General features: G+C 41.0%; 8 non-coding genes across 8 annotated transcripts; all 8 read left to right on the top strand.

Annotated features, from left to right (window-relative positions):
* Window positions 1-706: 706 nt before the first annotated feature.
* LOC135006620 (U1 spliceosomal RNA) lies at window positions 707-870 on the top strand. The gene has a single exon (XR_010206796.1). It is a non-coding gene; the product is annotated as a U1 spliceosomal RNA (small nuclear RNA).
* A 152-nt stretch (window positions 871-1,022) lies between these two features.
* LOC135006501 (U1 spliceosomal RNA) lies at window positions 1,023-1,185 on the top strand. The gene has a single exon (XR_010206694.1). It is a non-coding gene; the product is annotated as a U1 spliceosomal RNA (small nuclear RNA).
* Window positions 1,186-1,859: 674 nt separating this feature from the next.
* LOC135006373 (U1 spliceosomal RNA) lies at window positions 1,860-2,023 on the top strand. The gene has a single exon (XR_010206575.1). It is a non-coding gene; the product is annotated as a U1 spliceosomal RNA (small nuclear RNA).
* Window positions 2,024-2,173: 150 nt separating this feature from the next.
* LOC135006432 (U1 spliceosomal RNA) lies at window positions 2,174-2,337 on the top strand. The gene has a single exon (XR_010206631.1). It is a non-coding gene; the product is annotated as a U1 spliceosomal RNA (small nuclear RNA).
* A 10,993-nt stretch (window positions 2,338-13,330) lies between these two features.
* On the top strand, window positions 13,331-13,494 carry LOC135006345 (U1 spliceosomal RNA). Its single transcript, XR_010206548.1, has one exon. It is a non-coding gene; the product is annotated as a U1 spliceosomal RNA (small nuclear RNA).
* A 152-nt stretch (window positions 13,495-13,646) lies between these two features.
* Window positions 13,647-13,809, top strand: LOC135006500 (U1 spliceosomal RNA). The gene has a single exon (XR_010206693.1). It is a non-coding gene; the product is annotated as a U1 spliceosomal RNA (small nuclear RNA).
* A 674-nt stretch (window positions 13,810-14,483) lies between these two features.
* Window positions 14,484-14,647, top strand: LOC135006365 (U1 spliceosomal RNA). The gene has a single exon (XR_010206567.1). It is a non-coding gene; the product is annotated as a U1 spliceosomal RNA (small nuclear RNA).
* Window positions 14,648-14,798: 151 nt separating this feature from the next.
* On the top strand, window positions 14,799-14,962 carry LOC135006436 (U1 spliceosomal RNA). The gene has a single exon (XR_010206635.1). It is a non-coding gene; the product is annotated as a U1 spliceosomal RNA (small nuclear RNA).
* The last annotated feature ends 5,558 nt before the right edge of the window (window positions 14,963-20,520 follow it).

The following is a 20,520-nucleotide window of genomic DNA, read 5'->3' as shown; positions in this document are numbered from 1 at the left end:
TGATCCTGCATAAAAATTGTGAACATTATATGAAGCTATTGGTACTTTGCAAAAAAAAAGAATCAGCATTACAACGCAGCAGATCCATGCAGTTTGCAGCCACACACTACATGTATCTGCTCAGCCACAATGCTGATTATTTCTTCACAAAGTACAAGGTGAGCTCCAAACAGAATTCTCTAGCTTAGAATTATACCTTTCTTTGCCAAACCTAGAAGTCGGGCCCCCCACCCTGGGATCCCCCAGAGGGAGGCCTGCACCGTCATGCGGCAGGCTTGTCCGTTTTGGAAGCAGGCTGATGGGCAGCCCAGGATTGCTTCAGTCTGGGCTTGGCAGGTCTGGAAACATGAGCTTGCTTTGGGTATGCCTGACCTTGGGTACGCTTTACCTGGAGGATGAAAGGGCCAAGAAAAGTACTTTTAGCCTTCTGCGTGGTAGGAGTCATACTAGGTAGGCAAGCTGTTTTAGCAGTAGCCAGATCAGCTACAATCTTATTGAGGTCTTCTCCAAAAGGAGATTCAACTGAGGCAGCACAAGGGAACTCTCATCTGGGGACAACAACTGCAGGGAGAACACATATTTTCAGATGAACATGGTAGGGCAGAAGGCTGCCTAATACTGAAGCACCCCCAAACAACAAATCAAATGCAACTTACTTGACAGAGATGTGCCTGAGCAACGGCCCTCCCCAGCCCTATCCCAAATCATACTTATTTTGCATAGGAGATACCATGGTCATGAAGATTGTTCTCCCAGGGTTAGGTTCATTCATTGCATTCTGGGTATGCTGACCCCTGTGATTTCCCCAAATGTGGGAAACTCGACTGCATTATTTGTGGTAGTGGGGGACTGTATTTGTGCTTTCCTCTGGTCAGCTCTGGTAAAATTCAGATTTCTTTGTCTCAGATCTTCCTCTAGCCTTGTTCTTCTTTCGAGAGTTCCCTTGTGCTGCCTCAGTTGGATCTCCTTCACTTGACAGGGGGGTGCCCGAGCAGCGACCCTCCCCAGCTCTAGCCCAACTCCTACTTACCTGCCAGGTGAGATACTATGATCATGAAGTTGCTTCTCCCAGGGCAAGGCTCACCCATTGCACTCTGGGTGTGCTGCCCCTGCGATTTCCCCAAATGTGGGAAACTTGACTGCATAATTTGAGTTTTCCCTGGTCGGCTCTCATGTAATTCAGATCTCTTTGTCTCAGGTCTCTCTCCAGCCTAGTTTGCTGTCTGGTTCCACTTCTTTTTTCTTGAGCCCCTCCCTTCTATACCCTTGTGCACTATCCTGACTTCTCCTCCCGTCTGCTTACTTTGTGCCTCCCAATGCACAATGCAAACTACGGGTAGTGCTGCAGGGCCCACACCCTTTTACTTGCTTTACAGAGCAGCTCTGGAGCTGTTACAGTGCCCAGCTGCTGCAAGAAATCAGCTTGAATGCTTCAGGGGCTGGGGAATGGCCAACATGAGCCCCACACCGAAGGAGGGTGGGGGTGCTTAATGCGAACTAGGGGTCATCCAAGCACCACAAAAGGCCTCCATGCCCTGCACGCTCCTTTTCTCTTTTCATATGCAGACAAGGGTTGAAGCCAACTTTGACCCACTGCTTGGATGACATCACCATATTCAAATCCATCTGCTGCAGGCCATCCCCCAGGAATGCTTGCACTAGTTGTTGCATTTGGTTTGTTGTTTGGGGGTGCTTCAGTATTAGGCAGCCTTCTGCCACCCCATGTTCATCTGAAAATATGTGTTCTCCCTGCAGTTGTTGTCCCCAGATGAGAGTTCCCTTGTGCTGCCTCAGTTGAATCTCCTTTACTTGACAGAGATGTGCCTGAGCAGCGGCCCTCCCCAGCCCTATCCCAAATCATACTTATTTTGCATAGGAGATACTATTGTCATGAAGATTGTTTTCCCAGGGTGAGGTTCATTCATTGCATTCTGGGTATGCTGACCCCTGTGATTTCCCCAAATGTGGGAAACTCGACTGCATTATTTGTGGTAGTGGTGGACTGTGTTTGTGCTTTCCTCTGGTCAGCTCTGGTAAAGTCAGATTTCTTTGTCTCAGATCTTCCTCTAGCCTTGTTCTTCTTTTGAGAGTTCCCTTGTGCTGCCTCAGTTGGATCTCCTTCACTTGAAAGGTAGTGCCCGAGCAGCGACCCTCCCCAGCTCTAGCCCAACTCCTACTAACCTGCCAGGTGAGATACTACGATCATGAAGGTGCTTCTCCCAGGGCAAGGCTCACCCATTGCACTCTGGGTGTGCTGCCCCTTGCGATTTCCCCAAATGTGGGAAACTTGACTGCATAATTTGTGTTTCCCCTGGACGGCTCTCGTATAATTCAGATCTCTTTGTCTCAGGTCTCTCTCCAGCCTAGTATGCTGTCTGTTTCCACTTCTCTTTTCTTGAGCCCCTCCCTTCTATAACCTTGTGCACTATCCTGACTTCTCCTCCCGTCTGCTTACTTTGTGCCTTCCAATGCACAATGCAAACTACAGGTAGTGCTGCAGGGCCCACACCCTTTTACTTGCCTTACAGAGCAGCTCTGGAGCTGTTACAGTACCCAGCTGCTGCAAGAAATCAGCTTGAATGCTTCAGGGGCTGGGGCATGGCCAACATGAGCCCCACACCGAAGGAGGGTGGGGGTGTTTAATGCGAACTAGGGGTCATCCAAGCGTCGCAAAAGGCCGCCATGCCCTGCATATCCCTTTTCTCTTTTCATAAGCAGACGAGGGTTGAAGCCAACTTTGACCCACTGCTTGGATGACATCACTTGCTGCCTTTCCAATGAAGCAAGTTTAATTTAGTAATAGGTGAAAAACCATCCCTACAAAGGTGTTAATCAGATACTTGGCTTTGTGGACACTTTTCAGAGAACAAATTAGTTAGCATAAAAATAAAGCCAGAAAATGAAGAGCTGTTTAATCACTCAATTGGATTTTTCTGCAAGCGTATTTCTTTTTCTCTGCAACCCACTGCTAAGTTGTGCTTCCTAGCTGTTCTTTTATAAAATCACTTAATCAAATCTAACTCTGATTACATCAGAGAAGGCCAGGTACCCTACACCATAAGAGGGGGTTTGAAATTTTGACTTGTCTACTTAAAGATCACCAAAATCTGATGACAAGGTCAATAACATCCCTGGGTGGGATTGAACCACCAACCCTTTGGTTAATAACCAAACACACTAACCGATTGCACCACCGAGACACTTTGCAAAAGTACATACTGACAAAGGTTAATAAGCATTCATCTAGAACGTTTCCTAGAAAACTTTAAAAAGTCAATAATCTGGAGAGTTTTTGTAAGATGTTTCTTCCATCAACCAATGAAGAAACGCATTGGTACTTTCCCATGATGAGTGAGTGCTTCAGGAACTCTTGCACTTACATGTGCAGCAGAGTACTGCAATGGAAGCATGCTGGGCCCCTTAACCCAGAGGTAGGCAGATTGAAACTATCCTCTGCTATATGCATTTTTTTTTGTTAATTAAAGTAATCCAAAACTGGGATTGATATTTTTGCTCTTTTATTTTTACTTAAAGTACAATAACTTTTACCATTTTAATTTGTTTTAATAGTATATTGACAGTATTGTTTTCTTTCAAAAATCCACTTAATTTTCTTTACCCTATTATTAAAATGGTAATTGACAAAAACAAACTACATTGTCACCAGAAGAGCAATACAAAATGTACAAGTGATATATTAAAATCATCTTTCCAGCTTGAATTTCAATGATGCATTGGGGCAACGATTTTGTGAGAAACATCTTCACCCTTAAATAAAGATTTTCTTAATTCCTTACCTGTGTGCTAATTAGATATCACCTTGTTTTCACATTAAACAGACTTCCACATGAGAAAGCAGCAAGGATGCAGTGGCGTTAATGTTTCCTGGTGTCAACCTGTATTATTTCAGTAGATATTGAAATGAGGATGCATCTTGCTGCCTTTCCAATGAAGCAAGTTTAATTTAGTAATAGGTGAAAAACCATCCCTACAAAGATGTTAATCAGATACTTGGCTTTGTGGACACTTTTCAGAGAACAAATTTGTTAGCATAAAAATAAAGCCAGAAAATGAAGAGCTGTTTAATCACTCAATTTGATTTTTTTGCCAGCATATTTCTTTTTCTCTGCAAACCACTGCTAAATTGTGCTTCCTAGCTGTTTTTATAAAATCACTGAATCAAATCTAACTCTGATTACATCAGAGAAGGCCAGGTACCCTACACCATAACAGGGGTTTTTGAAATTTTGACTTGTCTACTTAAAGATCACCAAAATCTGATAACAAGGTCAATTACATCCCTGGGTGGGATTGAACCACCAACCTTTTGGTTAATAGCTGTACACACTAACTGATTGCGCCACAGCGACACTTTGCAAAAGTACATACTGACAAAGGCTAATAAGCATTCATCTAGAACGTTTCCTAGAAAAACTTTAAATAGTCAATAATCTGGAGAGTTTTTGTAAGATGTTTCTTCCATCAACCAATGAAGAAACACATTGGTACTTTCCCATGATGAGTGAGTGCTTCAGGATCTCTTGCAATTACATGTGCAGCAGAGTACTGTAATGGAAGCATGCTGGGTCCATAGCCCAGAGGTAGGCAGATTGAAACTATCCTCTGCTATATGCGTTTTTTTTTTGTTAATTAAAGTAATCCAAAACTGGGATTGATATTTTTGCTCTTTTATTTTTACTTAAAGTACAATAACTTTTACCATTTTCATTTGTTTTAATAGTATATTGACAGTATTGTTTTCTTTCAAAAATCCACTTAATTTTCTTTACCCGATTATTAAAATGGTAATTGACAAAAACAAACTACATTGTCACCAGAAGAGCAATACAAAATGTACAAGTGATATATTAAAATCATCTTTCCAGCTTGAATTTCAATGATGCATTGGGGCAACGATTTTGTGAGAAACATCTTCACCCTTAAATAAATATTTTCTTAATTCCTTACCTGTGTGCTAATTAGATATCACCTTGTTTTCACATTAAACAGACTTCCACATGAGAAAGCACAAAGGATGCAGTGGCGTTAATGTTTCCTGGTGTCAACCTGTATTATTTCAGTAGATATTGAAATGAGGATGCATCTTGCTGCCTTTCCAATGAAGCAAGTTTAATTTAGTAATAGGTTAAAAACCATCCCTACAAATGTGTTAATCAGAAACTTGGCTTTGTGGACACTTTTCAGAGAACAAATTTGTTAGCATAAAAATAAAGCCAGAAAATGAAAAGCTGTTTAATCACTCAATTGGATTTTTTTGCCAGCATATTTCTTTTTCTCTGCAACCCACTGCTAAATTGTGCTTCCTAGCTGTTTTTATAAAATCACTGAATCAAATCTAACTCTGATTACATCAGAGAAGGCCAGGTACCCTACACCATAAGAGGGGGTTTGAAATTTTCACTTGTCTACATAAAGATCACCAAAATCTGATAACAAGGTCAATTACGTCCCTGGGTGGGATTGAACCACCAACCTTTTGGTTAATAGCCTTACACAGTAACTGATTGCGCCACAGCAACACTTTGTAAAAGTCTATACTGACAAAGGCTAATAAGCATTCATCTAGAACGATTCCTAGAAACATTTTAAAAAGTCAATAATGTGGAGAGTTTTTGTAAGATGTTTCTTCCATCAACCAATGAAGAAACACATTGGTACTTTCCCATGATGAGTGAGTGCTTCAGGATCTCTTGCACTTACATGTGCAGCAGAGTACTGTAATGGAAGCATGCTGGGTCCATAACCCAGAGGTAGGCAGATTGAAACTATCCTTTGCTATATGCATTTTTTTTTTGTTCATTAAAGTAATCCAAAACTGGGATTGATATTTTAGCTTTTATTTTTACTTAAAGTACAATAACTTTTACCATTTTAATTTGTTTTAGTGCAAATGGCATATCAGCAGTCAGCACTAACTGGTGACATGCCATTTGTACAAGTAAGCCATGTGTGACTAATATATAAACATGCTTTATTAAATAACACCTCAAACTATCATACCCAGGATTCAAACCTATAACCTGTTGAATTCTAATCAAACACCCTACCCATGGAGCTACTTGATCCTGCATCTTTTCTAACCTCCAAAAACAGATTCAGTTGCATTTTCCAGCGTGTTTTGTTTGCGCCTTTGCAAATGTCTTACATCGACAAACTTATTTAGTACTATTTTGCAAATAGGGTTACATTGTCGCAACATTGTGCTCCCTAATTGCTTGATTTTTTAAATGCAACAATTGATAAAGACACCTGATAATTGCTCTGTGGAGTCTTATTTTGTGTTTTGTGTTTAGTCTTTAGATCTGAATTTGAATGTACTTGTGAACTAACTTAATTTCCTACTTCTAAATTCATTCCTAAATTCACTACTTACATGAATCCTGTAGTTGGGCATTTTGGGACTTCGATTGTGGGCATTGTTTTGTGTCCAGACCAGCAGCAGGTGGTGTGCATTTGCTGGAAAGGCATCGAAGACCTCCGATATGCTGCATCTCCTGATGTGTGTCTCCCTCAAGTGGCTGTCAGCAAATGCCTGCTAGACACCCCATTCCAAGCTGATTGTGACATCATGGAACATGCATCATAGAACAGGCATGCTAAAACATGGGTCTTCAACCTGCGACCCTCCAGCTGCTGTGGAACTACACATCCCAGCATGCCCTGCCTCAGTTTTAGCATACCTTAATAGCAAAACTGTGGCAGGGCATGCTGGGATGTGTAGTTTCACAGCAGCTGGAGGGCCACAGGATGAAGACCCATGTGCTAGAGCCAAGCCGCAGGTACATTGAATGCTAGCAAGCTGAATATTTAAATCCTTTTTGTTCCGCAGCATTCCAATGCGGAAGATTCCATGGAACCAGAGATCCTTCCATTGAGAAGGACATGCTGCCTGGATGACTACACTGTGCAAATTAAATCACGGAGCCAGTTGGCTTGTGGGTGGCTCTGGTGACTGGGTGGTTGGGTGGGTGGTGTGTCGGAAGTGGAGCGCATGCAAATGATTGTGTATCATCCAGCTAGTGAGAGAGAAAACTCATGCAGGAGTGTTCCTGCTTGTCAGTGGGTTATGCACCTTGCCAGACGTTAAATCTACATAGAGCAGCTGGAGGGGACAAGAGCAGGTTTGCAAAATATAGATAGAAGAGCATATATGCTGGCGCATTCTCCATGATTGTGTCAGCTTATGTTTTGGTGCACTGCACTTTCCTCCACTAAGTTTTAGCCATTTTTGTTAAGCTCAAGTGTAGTTGCTTCTCGGCCTTTTGGCTGTGATCTTGTATCGTGGTTGAAGGGTCTGCTGGAGGGAGGGATTGTTTTCTTCATTGGCGAAAGACCAAAGATATTCCAGGATGGAAGGCTTGGGAACACTATCTGTTTTTCAGTTGTGGAAGAGCACAGAGGTCGGATTGGACTACATTCTATAGTAAAGGATATCTTTCTATTTATTGACCCTCCCCTTATATGTGTCTGTGTTACAATAAAGCTTCGGTTTTGTGAATCCCTCACCCTCTTACACTCCACACCCATAGCCTTATTAACTGTTGTATTATTGTATACTTTAAATGTATAGTGCAGTTCATGATTTATAGTGTAGACTGGCCTGTGCTGTAGTTCTTGAACTGTACTATACCGTCAGCATTTGTATTGTGTTTTGGCTGTGCTGCAACACTGTATTTATGTGTGCAATGTTTATGTATGTTTTTTTTTTATGTCAATAAAGACTGCTTTTTCAAGCCAATATCTGAAAACAATCAATGTTTATCTTTGATGGCAATAAAAGTGGTATGATATTTGATGCTTTTGAAATCCAATATCTGATATGTCCCCTATCTGGGAACCATATATTAAATGGCTTTTCAGAAAAGGGAGATGGGAGAAGAGCTTTCATTACTTGTAGGACCGATGCACATAAAGAAGCAAAAAAACATACATAAACATTACACACATAAGTACCGCGTTGCGGCACAGCCAAAACACAATAGAAATGCTGATGGTATAGTACAGTTCAAGAACTACAGCACAGGCCAGCCTACACTATAAATCATGAACTGCACTATACATTTAAACTGTACAATAATACAACAGTTAATAAGGCTATGGGTGTGGAGTGTAAGAGGGTGAGGGAATCACAAGCCCAAAGCTTTATTGAAAGACTGACACATATAAGGGGAGGTTTAATAAATAGAAAGACATCCTTTACTATAGAATGTAGTCCAATCCGACCTCTGTGCTCTTCCACAACTGAAAAACAGATAGTGTTCCCAAGCCTTCCATCCTGGAATATCTTTGGTCTTTCGCCAATGAAGAAAGCAATCCCTCCCTCCAGCAGACCCTTCAACCACAATACAAGATCACAGCCAAAAGGCCGAGAAGCAACTACACTTGAGCTTAACAAAAATGGCTAAAACTTAGTGGAGGAAAGTGCAGTGCACCAAAACATAAGCTGACACAATCATGGAGAATGCGCCAGCATATATGCTCTTCTATCTATATTTTGCAAACATGCTCTTGTCCCCTCCAGCTGCTCTATGTAGATTTAACGTCTGGCAAGGTGCATAACCCACTGACAAGCAGGCACACTCCTGCATGAGTTTTCACTCTCACTAGCTGGATGATACACAATCATTTGCATGTGCTCCACCTCCGACACACCACCCACCCAACCACCCAGTCACCAGAGCCACCCACAAACCAACTGGCTCCGTGATTTAATTTGCACAGTGTAGTCATCCAGGCAGCATGTCCTTCTCAATGGAAGGATCTCTGGTTCCATGGAATCTTCCGCATTGGAATGCTGCGGAACAAAAAGGATTTAAATATTCAGCTTGCTAGCATTCAATGTACCTGCGGCTTGGCTCTAGCACATGGGTCTTCATCCTGTGGCCCTCCAGCTGCTGTGAAACTACACATCCCAGCACGCCCTGCCACAGTTTTGCTATAAGGTATGCTAAAACTGAGGCAGGGCATGCTGGGATGTGTAGTTCCACAGCAGCTGGAGGGTCGCAGGTTGAAGACCCATGTTTTAGCATGCCTGTTCTATGATGCATGTTCCGTGATGTCACAATCAGCTTGGAATGGGGTGTCTAGCAGGCATTTGCTGACAGCCACTTGAGGGAGACACACATCAGGAGATGCAGCATATCGGAGGTCTTTGATGCCTTTCCAGCAAATGCACACCACCTGCTGCTGGTCTGGACACAAAACAATGCCCACAATCGAAGTCCCAAAATGCCCAACTACAGGATTCATGTAAGTAGTGAATTTAGGAATGAATTTAGAAGTAGGAAATTAAGTTAGTTCACAAGTACATTCAAATTCAGATCTAAAGTCTAGGTAGGCCTCACGTCCTGGCAGCCGCCAGCATTTAAAAATGCCTTGATTAGAGGTACGGAATTAAATGTAGATAAGAAGTAGACACAAAATAAGACTCCGCAGAGCAGTTATCAGGTGTTTTTATCAATTGTTGCATTTAAAAAATCAAGCAATTAGGGAACACAATGTTGCAACAATGTAACCCTATTTGCAAAATAGTACTAAATAAGTTTGTCGATGTAAGACATTTGCAAAGGCGCATCCAAAACACGCTGGAAAATGCAACTGAATCTGTTTTTGGAGGCTAGAATAGGAAATGTGCATCGGTCCTACAAGTACTGAAAGCTCTTCTCCCATCTCCCTTTTCTGAAAAGCCATTTAATATATGGTTCCCAGATAGGGGACATATCAGATATTGCCTTTCAAAAGCAGCAAATATCATACCACTTCTATTGCCATCAAAGATAAACATTGATTGTTTTCAGATATTGGATTGAAAAAGCAGTCTTTATTGACATAAAGAAGCAAAAAAACATACATAAACATTACACACATAAGTACTGTGTTGCAGCACAGCCAAAACACAATACAAATGCTGTCGGTATAGTACAGTTCAAGAACTACAGTACAGGTCAGCCTACACTATAAATCATGAACTGCACTATACATTTAAACAATACAATAGTTAATAAGGCTATGGGTGTGGAGTGTAAGAGGGTGACGGAATCACAAGCCCAAAGCTTTATTGAAAGACAGACACATATAAAGGGAGGATTAATAAATACAAAGATACCCTTTACTATAGAATGTAGTCCAATCCGGTCTTTCAACTCTTCCACAACTGAAAAACGGATAGTGTTCCCAAGCCTTCCATCCTGGAATATCTTCAGTCTCTCGCCAATGAAGAAAACAATCCCTCCAGCAGACTCTTCAACCACAATACAATATCACAGCCAAAAGAGCGAGAAGCAACTACACTTGCGTTTAAACAAAATGGCTAAAACTTAGTGGAGGAAAGTGCAGTGCACCAAAACATAAGCTGACACAATCATGGAGAATGCGCCAGCATATATGCTCTTCTGTGTATATTTTCCAAACCTGCTCTTGTCCCCTCCAGTTGCTCCATGTAGATTTGACGTCTGGCAAGGTGCATAACTCACTGACAAGCAGGCACACTCCTGCATGAGTTTTCTCTCTCACTAGCTGGATGATACACATTCATTTGCATGTGCTCCACCTCCGACACACCGCCCACCCAACCACCCAGTCACCAGAGCCACCCACAAGCCAACTGGCTCCGTGATTTAATTTGCACAGTGCAGTCATCCAGGCAGCATGTCCTTCTCAATGGAATAATCTCTGGTTCCATGGAATCTTCCGCATTGGAATGCTGCGGAACAAAAAGGATTTAAACATTCAGCTTGCTAGCATTCAATGTACCTGCGGTTTGGTTCTAGCACATGGGTCTTCATCCTGTGGCCCTCCAGCTGCTGTGAAACTACACATCCCAGCATGCCCTGCCACAGTTTTGCTATTAAGGTATGCTAAAACTGAGGCAGGGCATGCTGGGATATGTAGTTCCACAGCAGCTGGAGGGTCGCAGGTTGAAGACCCATGTTCTAGCATGCCTGTTCTATGATGCATGTTCCGTGATGTCACAATCAGCTTGGAATGGGGTGTCTAGCATGCATTTGCTGACAGCCACTTGAGGCAGACACACATCAGGAGATGCAGCATATCGGAGGTCTTCGATGCCTTTCCAGCAAATGCACACCACCAGCTGCTGGTCTGGACACAAAACAATGCCCACAATTGAAGGCTCAAAATGCCCAACTACAGGATTAATGTAAGTAGTGAATTTAGGAATGAGTTTAGAAGTAGGAAATTAAGTTAGTTCACAAGTACATTCAAATTCAGATCTAAAGACTAGGTAGGCCTCACGTCCTGGCAGCACCCAGCATTTAAAAATGCCTTGATTATAGGTAGGGAATTAAATGTAGATAAGAAGTAGACACAAAAGAAGACTCCACAGAGCAATTATCAGGTGTCTTTATCAATTTTTGCATTTAAAAAATCAAGCAATTAGGGAACACAATGTTGCGACAATGTAACCCTATTTGCAAAATAGTACTAAATAAGTTTGTCGATGTAAGACATTTGCAAAGGCGCAAACAAAACACGCTGGAAAATGCAACTGAATCTGTTTTTGGAGGTTAGAATAGATGCAGGATCAAGTAGCTCAATGGGTAGGGTGTTTGATTAGAATTTAACAGGTTATAGGTTTGAATCCTGGGTATGATAGTTTGAGGTGTTATTTAATAAAGTATGTTTATATATTAGTCACACATGGCTTACTTGTACAAATGGCATGTCACCAGTTAGTGCTGACTGCTGATATGCCATTTACACAAACATGCCATGTGTGACTGTATATGCATTTAAGGAGGGCACCCCTGCAATACCACAAACCATTGAGTGTCAAGTATACTAGATATATCTTCATATCTCATGTGCTTTCTCTGAGACCAATCTTGTTATGCCCCTTCCCCACAAGGCATGCGCCTTTTGTCCATATTGCAAAAATGGGGGGGAGGGCATATAATTCTCTGTCACAGGGCACCAAAAAGTCTAGTTATGGCTCTGGTATGCATTATGTAATCTGGCAGACCATCTCTCCAACACTGGCTGGTTGGAATAGAAATCCGGTTATCTATGTGAGCAAATGACCATCAACGATTTACTCTCAAACACTAAAAAATGGACAAAAATGGTCCCCTAAACAAATTGGTTAAATTTTGGGTTTAACCAATTTGTGTAATGACCATTTTTGACCACTTTTCTAGTGTTTGGGAGCAAATGGTTAATTGACATTTGCTCCTATACATTACCAGATTTTCATTCCATCCATCCAGACTGGATAGATAGCCTGACAGATAATTGTGTAGTGTACGCCCAGGATAACTGTTAGTCATGCTTTATTTTATGGCGGCACATAAATGGGTGGACAGATCCAGGGCAAGCACTGCCCACTCATGCATAGTTGTCAACTGATGTGAAGTTCCAGGGGGCAATCTCAGTTATAAAGAGAAGTATCTGGAAATTGTCCCTAGTTAAAAAAAAAAAAAAAAAAATTTGATCAACTCCATTTATTTAGTATGATATCCCAGGTGATAGGATGCCGGCAGTCAGAACAACATACTTTATTAAATAACACATCTCAAACTACCATACCCAGGATTCAAACCTATAACCTGTTGAATTCTAATCAAACACCCTACCTATTGAGCTATTTGATCCTGCATAAAAATTGTGAACATTATATGAAGCTATTGGTACTTTGCAAAAAAAAAGAATCAGCATTACAACGCAGCAGATCCATGCAGTTTGCAGCCACACACTACATGTATCTGCTCAGCCACAATGCTGATTATTTCTTCACAAAGTACAAGGTGAGCTCCAAACAGAATTCTCTAGCTTAGAATTATACCTTTCTTTGCCAAACCTAGAAGTCGGGCCCCCCACCCTGGGATCCCCCAGAGGGAGGCCTGCACCGTCATGCGGCAGGCTTGTCCGTTTTGGAAGCAGGCTGATGGGCAGCCCAGGATTGCTTCAGTCTGGGCTTGGCAGGTCTGGAAACATGAGCTTGCTTTGGGTATGCCTGACCTTGGGTACGCTTTACCTGGAGGATGAAAGGGCCAAGAAAAGTACTTTTAGCCTTCTGCGTGGTAGGAGTCATACTAGGTAGGCAAGCTGTTTTAGCAGTAGCCAGATCAGCTACAATCTTATTGAGGTCTTCTCCAAAAGGAGATTCAACTGAGGCAGCACAAGGGAACTCTCATCTGGGGACAACAACTGCAGGGAGAACACATATTTTCAGATGAACATGGTAGGGCAGAAGGCTGCCTAATACTAAAGCACCCCCAAACAACAAATCAAATGCAACTTACTTGACAGAGATGTGCCTGAGCAACGGCCCTCCCCAGCCCTATCCCAAATCATACTTATTTTGCATAGGAGATACCATGGTCATGAAGATTGTTCTCCCAGGGTTAGGTTCATTCATTGCATTCTGGGTATGCTGACCCCTGTGATTTCCCCAAATGTGGGAAACTCGACTGCATTATTTGTGGTAGTGGGGGACTGTGTTTGTGCTTTCCTCTGGTCAGCTCTGGTAAAAGTCAGATTTCTTTGTCTCAGATCTTCCTCTAGCCTTTGTCTTCTTTCGAGAGTTCCCTTGTGCTGCCTCAGTTGGATCTCCTTCACTTGACAGGGGGGTGCCCGAGCAGCGACCCTCCCCAGCTCTAGCCCAACTCCTACTTACCTGCCAGGTGAGATACTATGATCATGAAGTTGCTTCTCCCAGGGCAAGGCTCACCCATTGCACTCTGGGTGTGCTGCCCCTGCGATTTCCCCAAATGTGGGAAACTTGACTGCATAATTTGAGTTTTCCCTGGTCGGCTCTCATGTAATTCAGATCTCTTTGTCTCAGGTCTCTCTCCAGCCTAGTTTGCTGTCTGGTTCCACTTCTTTTTTCTTGAGCCCCTCCCTTCTATACCCTTGTGCACTATCCTGACTTCTCCTCCCGTCTGCTTACTTTGTGCCTCCCAATGCACAATGCAAACTACGGGTAGTGCTGCAGGGCCCACACCCTTTTACTTGCTTTACAGAGCAGCTCTGGAGCTGTTACAGTGCCCAGCTGCTGCAAGAAATCAGCTTGAATGCTTCAGGGGCTGGGGAATGGCCAACATGAGCCCCACACCGAAGGAGGGTGGGGGTGCTTAATGCGAACTAGGGGTCATCCAAGCACCACAAAAGGCCTCCATGCCCTGCACGCTCCTTTTCTCTTTTCATATGCAGACGAGGGTTGAAGCCAACTTTGACCCACTGCTTGGAAGACATCACCATATTCAAATCCATCTGCTGCAGGCCATCCCCCAGGAATGCTTGCACTAGTTGTTGCATTTGGTTTGTTGTTTGGGGGTGCTTCAGTATTAGGCAGCCTTCTGCCACCCCATGTTCATCTGAAAATATGTGTTCTCCCTGCAGTTGTTGTCCCCAGATGAGAGTTCCCTTGTGCTGCCTCAGTTGAATCTCCTTTACTTGACAGAGATGTGCCTGAGCAACGGCCCTCCCCAGCCCTATCCCAAATCATACTTATTTTGCATAGGAGATACTATTGTCATGAAGATTGTTCTCCCAGGGTGAGGTTCATTCATTGCATTCTGGGTATGCTGACCCCTGTGATTTCCCCAAATGTGGGAAACTCGACTGCATTATTTGTGGTAGTGGTGGACTGTGTTTGTGCTTTCCTCTGGTCAGCTCTGGTAAAAGTCAGATTTCTTTGTCTCAGATCTTCCTCTAGCCTTGTTCTTCTTTTGAGAGTTCCCTTGTGCTGCCTCAGTTGGATCTCCTTCACTTGAAAGGTAGTGCCCGAGCAGCGACCCTCCCCAGCTCTAGCCCAACTCCTACTAACCTGCCAGGTGAGATACTATGATCATGAAGGTGCTTCTCCCAGGGCAAGGCTCACCCATTGCACTCTGGGTGTGCTGCCCCTTGCGATTTCCCCAAATGTGGGAAACTTGACTGCATAATTTGTGTTTCCCCTGGACGGCTCTCGTATAATTCAGATCTCTTTGTCTCAGGTCTCTCTCCAGCCTAGTATGCTGTCTGTTTCCACTTCTCTTTTCTTGAGCCCATCCCTTCTATAACCTTGTGCACTATCCTGACTTCTCCTCCCGTCTGCTTACTTTGTGCCTTCCAATGCACAATGCAAACTACAGGTAGTGCTGCAGGGCCCACACCCTTTTACTTGCCTTACAGAGCAGCTCTGGAGCTGTTACAGTACCCAGCTGCTGCAAGAAATCAGCTTGAATGCTTTAGGGGCTGGGGCATGGCCAACATGAGCCCCACACCGAAGGAGGGTGGGGGTGTTTAATGCGAACTAGGGGTCATCCAAGCGTCGCAAAAGGCCGCCATGCCCTGCATATCCCTTTTCTCTTTTCATAAGCAGACGAGGGATGAAGCCAACTTTGACCCACTGCTTGGATGACATCACTTGCTGCCTTTCCAATGAAGCAAGTTTAATTTAGTAATAAGTGAAAAACCATCCCTACAAAGGTGTTAATCAGATACTTGGCTTTGTGGACACTTTTCAGAGAACAAATTTGTTAGCATAAAAATAAAGCCAGAAAATGAAGAGCTGTTTAATCACTCAATTGGATTTTTCTGCAAGCGTATTTCTTTTTCTCTGCAACCCACTGCTAAGTTGTGCTTCCTAGCTGTTCTTTTATAAAATCACTTAATCAAATCTAACTCTGATTACATCAGAGAAGGCCAGGTACCCTACACCATAAGAGGGGGTTTGAAATTTTGACTTGTCTACTTAAAGATCACCAAAATCTGATAACAAGGAAAATTACGTCCCTGGGTAGGATTGAACCACCAACCTTTTGGTTAATAACCGAACACGCTAACTGATTGCGCCACAGAGACACATTGCAAAAGTATATACTGACAAAGGCTAATAAGCATTCATCTAGAACGTTTCCTAGAAAAACTTTAAAAAGTCAATAATCTGGAGAGTTTTTGTAAGATGTTTCTTCCATCAACCAATGAAGAAACACATTGGTACTTTCCCATGATGAGTGAGTGCTTCAGGATCTCTTGCACTTACATGTGCAGCAGAGTACTGCAATGGAAGCATGCTGGGCCCATAACCCAGAGGTAGGCAGATTGAAACTATCCTCTGCTATATGCATTTTTTTTTTGTTAATTAAAGTTATCCAAAACTGGGATTGATATTTTTGCTCTTTTATTTTTACTTAAAGTACAATAACTTTTATTATTTTAATTTGTTTTAATAGTATATTGACAGTATTGTTTTCTTTCAAAAATCCACTTAATTTTCTTTACCCTATTATTCAAATGGTAATTGACAAAAACAAACTACATTGTCACCAGAAGAGCAATACAAAATGTACAAGTGATATATTAAAATCATCTTTCCAGCTTGAATTTCAATGATGCATTGGGGCAACGATTTTGTGAGAAACCTCTTCACCCTTAAATAAAGATTTTCTTAATTCCTTACCTGTGTGCTAATTAGATATCACCTTGTTTTCACATTAAACAGACTTCCACATGAGAAAGCAGCAAGGATGCAGTGGCGTTAATGTTTCCTGGTGTCAACCTGTATTATTTCAGTAGATATTGAAATGAGGATGCATATTGCTGCCTTTCCAATGAAGCATGTTTAATTTAGTAATAGGTGAAAAACCATCCCTACAAAGGTGTTAATCAGATACTTGGCTTTGTGGACTCTTTTCAGAGAACAAATTTGTTAGCATAAAAATAAAGCCAGAAAATGAAGAGCTGTTTAATCACTCAATTGGATTTTTCTGCCAGCATATTTCTTTTTCTCTGCAACCCACTGCTAAATTGTGCTTCCTAGCTGTTTTTTTTCATAAAATCACTTAATCAAATCTAACTGATTACATCAGAGTAGGCCAGGTACCCTACACCATAAGAGAGGGTTTGAAATTTTGACTTGTCTACTTAAATATCACCAAAATCTGATCACAAGGTCAATTACGTCCCTGGGTGGGATTGAACCACCAACTTTTTGGTTAATAGCCGTACACACTAACTGATTGCGCTACAGCGACACTTTGTGAAAGTACATACTGACAAAGGCTAATAAGCATTCATCTAGAACGTTTCCTAGAAAAACTTTAAATAGTCAATAATCTGGAGAGTTTTTGTAAGATGTTTCTTCCATCAACCAATGAAGAAACACATTGGTACTTTCCCATGATGAGTGAGTGCTTCAGGATCTCTTGCACTTACATGTGCAGCAGAGTACTGTAATGGAAGCATGCTGGGTCCATAACCCAGAGGTAGGCAGATTGAAATTATCCTCTGCTATATGCATTTTTTTTGTTAATTAAAGTAATCCAAAACTGGGATTGATATTTTTGCTCTTTTTATTTTACTTAAAGTACAATAACTTTTACCTTTTTAATTTGTTTTAATAGTATATAGACAGTATTGTTTTCTTTCAAAAATCCACTTAATTTTCTTTACCCGATTATTAAAATGGTAATTGACAAAAACAAACTACATTGTCACCAGAAGAGCAATACAAAATGTACAAGTGATATATTAAAATCATCTTTCCAGCTTGAATTTCAATGATGCATTGGGGCAACGATTTTGTGAGAAACATCTTACCCTTAAATAAAGATTTTCTTAATTCCTTACCTGTGTGCTAATTAGATATCACCTTGTTTTCACATTAAACAGACTTCCACATGAGAAAGCAGCAAGGATGCAGTGGCGTTAATGTTTCCTGGTGTCAACCTGTATTATTTCAGTAGATATTGAAATGAGGATGCATCTTGCTGCCTTTCCAATGAAGCAAGTTTAATTTAGTAATAGGTGAAAAACCATCCCTACAAAGATGTTAATCCGATACTTGGCTTTGTGGACACTTTTCAGAGAACAAATTAGTTAGCATAAAAATAAAGCCAGAAAATGAAGAGCTGTTTAATCACTCAATTGGATTTTTCTGCCAGCATATTTCATTTTCTCTGCAAACCACTGCTAAATTGTGCTTCCTAGCTGTTTTTTGATAAAATCACTTAATCAAATCTAACTCTGATTACATCAGAGTAGGCCAGGTACCCTACACCATAAGAGGGGGTTTGAAATTTTGACTTGTCTACTTAAAGATCACCAAAATCTGATGACAAGGTCAATAACATCCCTGGGTGGGATTGAACCACCAACCCTTTGGTTAATAACCAAACACACTAACCGATTACACCACAGAGACACTTTGCAAAAGTACATACTGACAAAGGCTAATAAGCATTCATCTAGAACGTTTCCTAGAAAACTTTAAAAAGTCAATAATCTGGAGAGTTTTTGTAAGATGTTTCTTCCATCAACCAATGAAGAAACGCATTGGTACTTTCCCATGATGAGTGAGTGCTTCAGGATCTCTTGCACTTACATGTGCAGCAGAGTACTGCAATGGAAGCATGCTGGGCCCCTTAACCCAGAGGTAGGCAGATTGAAACTATCCTCTGCTATATGCATTTTTTTTTTGTTAATTAAAGTAATCCAAAACTGGGATTGATATTTTTGCTCTTTTATTTTTACTTAAAGTACAATAACTTTTACCATTTTAATTTGTTTTAATAGTATATTGACAGTATTGTTTTCTTTCAAAAATCCACTTAATTTTCTTTACCCTATTATTAAAATGGTAATTGACAAAAACAAACTACATTGTCACCAGAAGAGCAATACAAAATGTACAAGTGATATATTAAAATCATCTTTCCAGCTTGAATTTCAATGGTGCATTGGGGCAACGATTTTGTGAGAAACATCTTCACCCTTAAATAAAGATTTTCTTAATTCCTTACCTGTGTGCTAATTAGATATCACCTTGTTTTCACATTAAACAGACTTCCACATGAGAAAGCAGCAAGGATGCAGTGGCGTTAATGTTTCCTGGTGTCAACCTGTATTATTTCAGTAGATATTGAAATGAGGATGCATCTTGCTGCCTTTCCAATGAAGCAAGTTTAATTTAGTAATAGGTGAAAAACCATCCCTACAAAGATGTTAATCAGATACTTGGCTTTGTGGACACTTTTCAGAGAACAAATTTGTTAGCATAAAAATAAAGCCAGAAAATGAAGAGCTGTTTAATCACTCAATTGGATTTTTTTGCCAGCATATTTCTTTTTCTCTGCAAACCACTGCTAAATTGTGCTTCCTAGCTGTTTTTATAAAATCACTGAATCAAATCTAACTCTGATTACATCAGAGAAGGCCAGGTACCCTACACCATAACAGGGGTTTTTGAAATTTTGACTTGTCTACTTAAAGATCACCAAAATCTGATAACAAGGTCAATTACATCCCTGGGTGGGATTGAACCACCAACCTTTTGGTTAATAGCCGTACACACTAACTGATTGCGCCACAGCGACACTTTGCAAAAGTACATACTGACAAAGGCTAATAAGCATTCATCTAGAACGTTTCCTAGAAAAACTTTAAATAGTCAATAATCTGGAGAGTTTTTGTAAGATGTTTCTTCCATCAACCAATGAAGAAACACATTGGTACTTTCCCATGATGAGTGAGTACTTCAGGATCTCTTGCAATTACATGTGCAGCAGAGTACTGTAATGGAAGCATGCTGGGTCCATAGCCCAGAGGTAGGCAGATTGAAACTATCCTCTGCTATATGCGTTTTTTTTTTGTTAATTAAAGTAATCCAAAACTGGGATTGATATTTTTGCTCTTTTATTTTTACTTAAAGTACAATAACTTTTACCATTTTCATTTGTTTTAATAGTATATTGACAGTATTGTTTTCTTTCAAAAATCCACTTAATTTTCTTTACCCGATTATTAAAATGGTAATTGACAAAAACAAACTACATTGTCACCAGAAGAGCAATACAAAATGTACAAGTGATATATTAAAATCATCTTTCCAGCTTGAATTTCAATGATGCATTGGGGCAACGATTTTGTGAGAAACATCTTCACCCTTAAATAAAGATTTTCTTAATTCCTTACCTGTGTGCTAATTAGATATCACCTTGTTTTCACATTAAACAGACTTCCACATGAGAAAGCAGCAAGGATGCAGTGGCGTTAATGTTTCCTGGTGTCAACCTGTATTATTTCAGTAGATATTCAAATGAGGATGCATCTTGCTGCCTTTCCAATGAAGCAAGTTTAATTTAGTAATAGGTGAAAAACCATCCCTACAAAGGTGTTAATCAGAAACTTGGCTTTGTGGACACTTTTCAGAGAACAAATTTGTTAGCATAAAAATAAAGCCAGAAAATGAAGAGCTGTTTAATCACTCAATTGGATTTTTTTGCCAGCATATTTCTTTTTCTATGCAACCCACTGCTAAATTGTGCTTCCTAGCTGTTTTTATAAAATCACTGAATCAAATCTAACTCTGATTACATCAGAGAAGGCCAGGTACCCTACACCATAAGAGGGGGTTTGAAATTTTGACTTGTCTACATAAAGATCACCAAAATCTGATAACAAGGTCAATTACGTCCCTGGGTGGGATTGAACCACCAACCTTTTGGTTAATAGCCTTACACAGTAACTGATTGCGCCACAGCAACACTTTGCGAAAGT

Source organism: Pseudophryne corroboree, unplaced genomic scaffold (genome assembly GCF_028390025.1).
Source record: "Pseudophryne corroboree isolate aPseCor3 unplaced genomic scaffold, aPseCor3.hap2 scaffold_213, whole genome shotgun sequence".
Lineage (NCBI taxonomy): Eukaryota > Metazoa > Chordata > Amphibia > Anura > Myobatrachidae > Pseudophryne > Pseudophryne corroboree.
The sequence above is the reverse complement of the archived record's forward strand: the minus strand, read 5'-3'. Positions and strand labels throughout refer to the sequence as shown.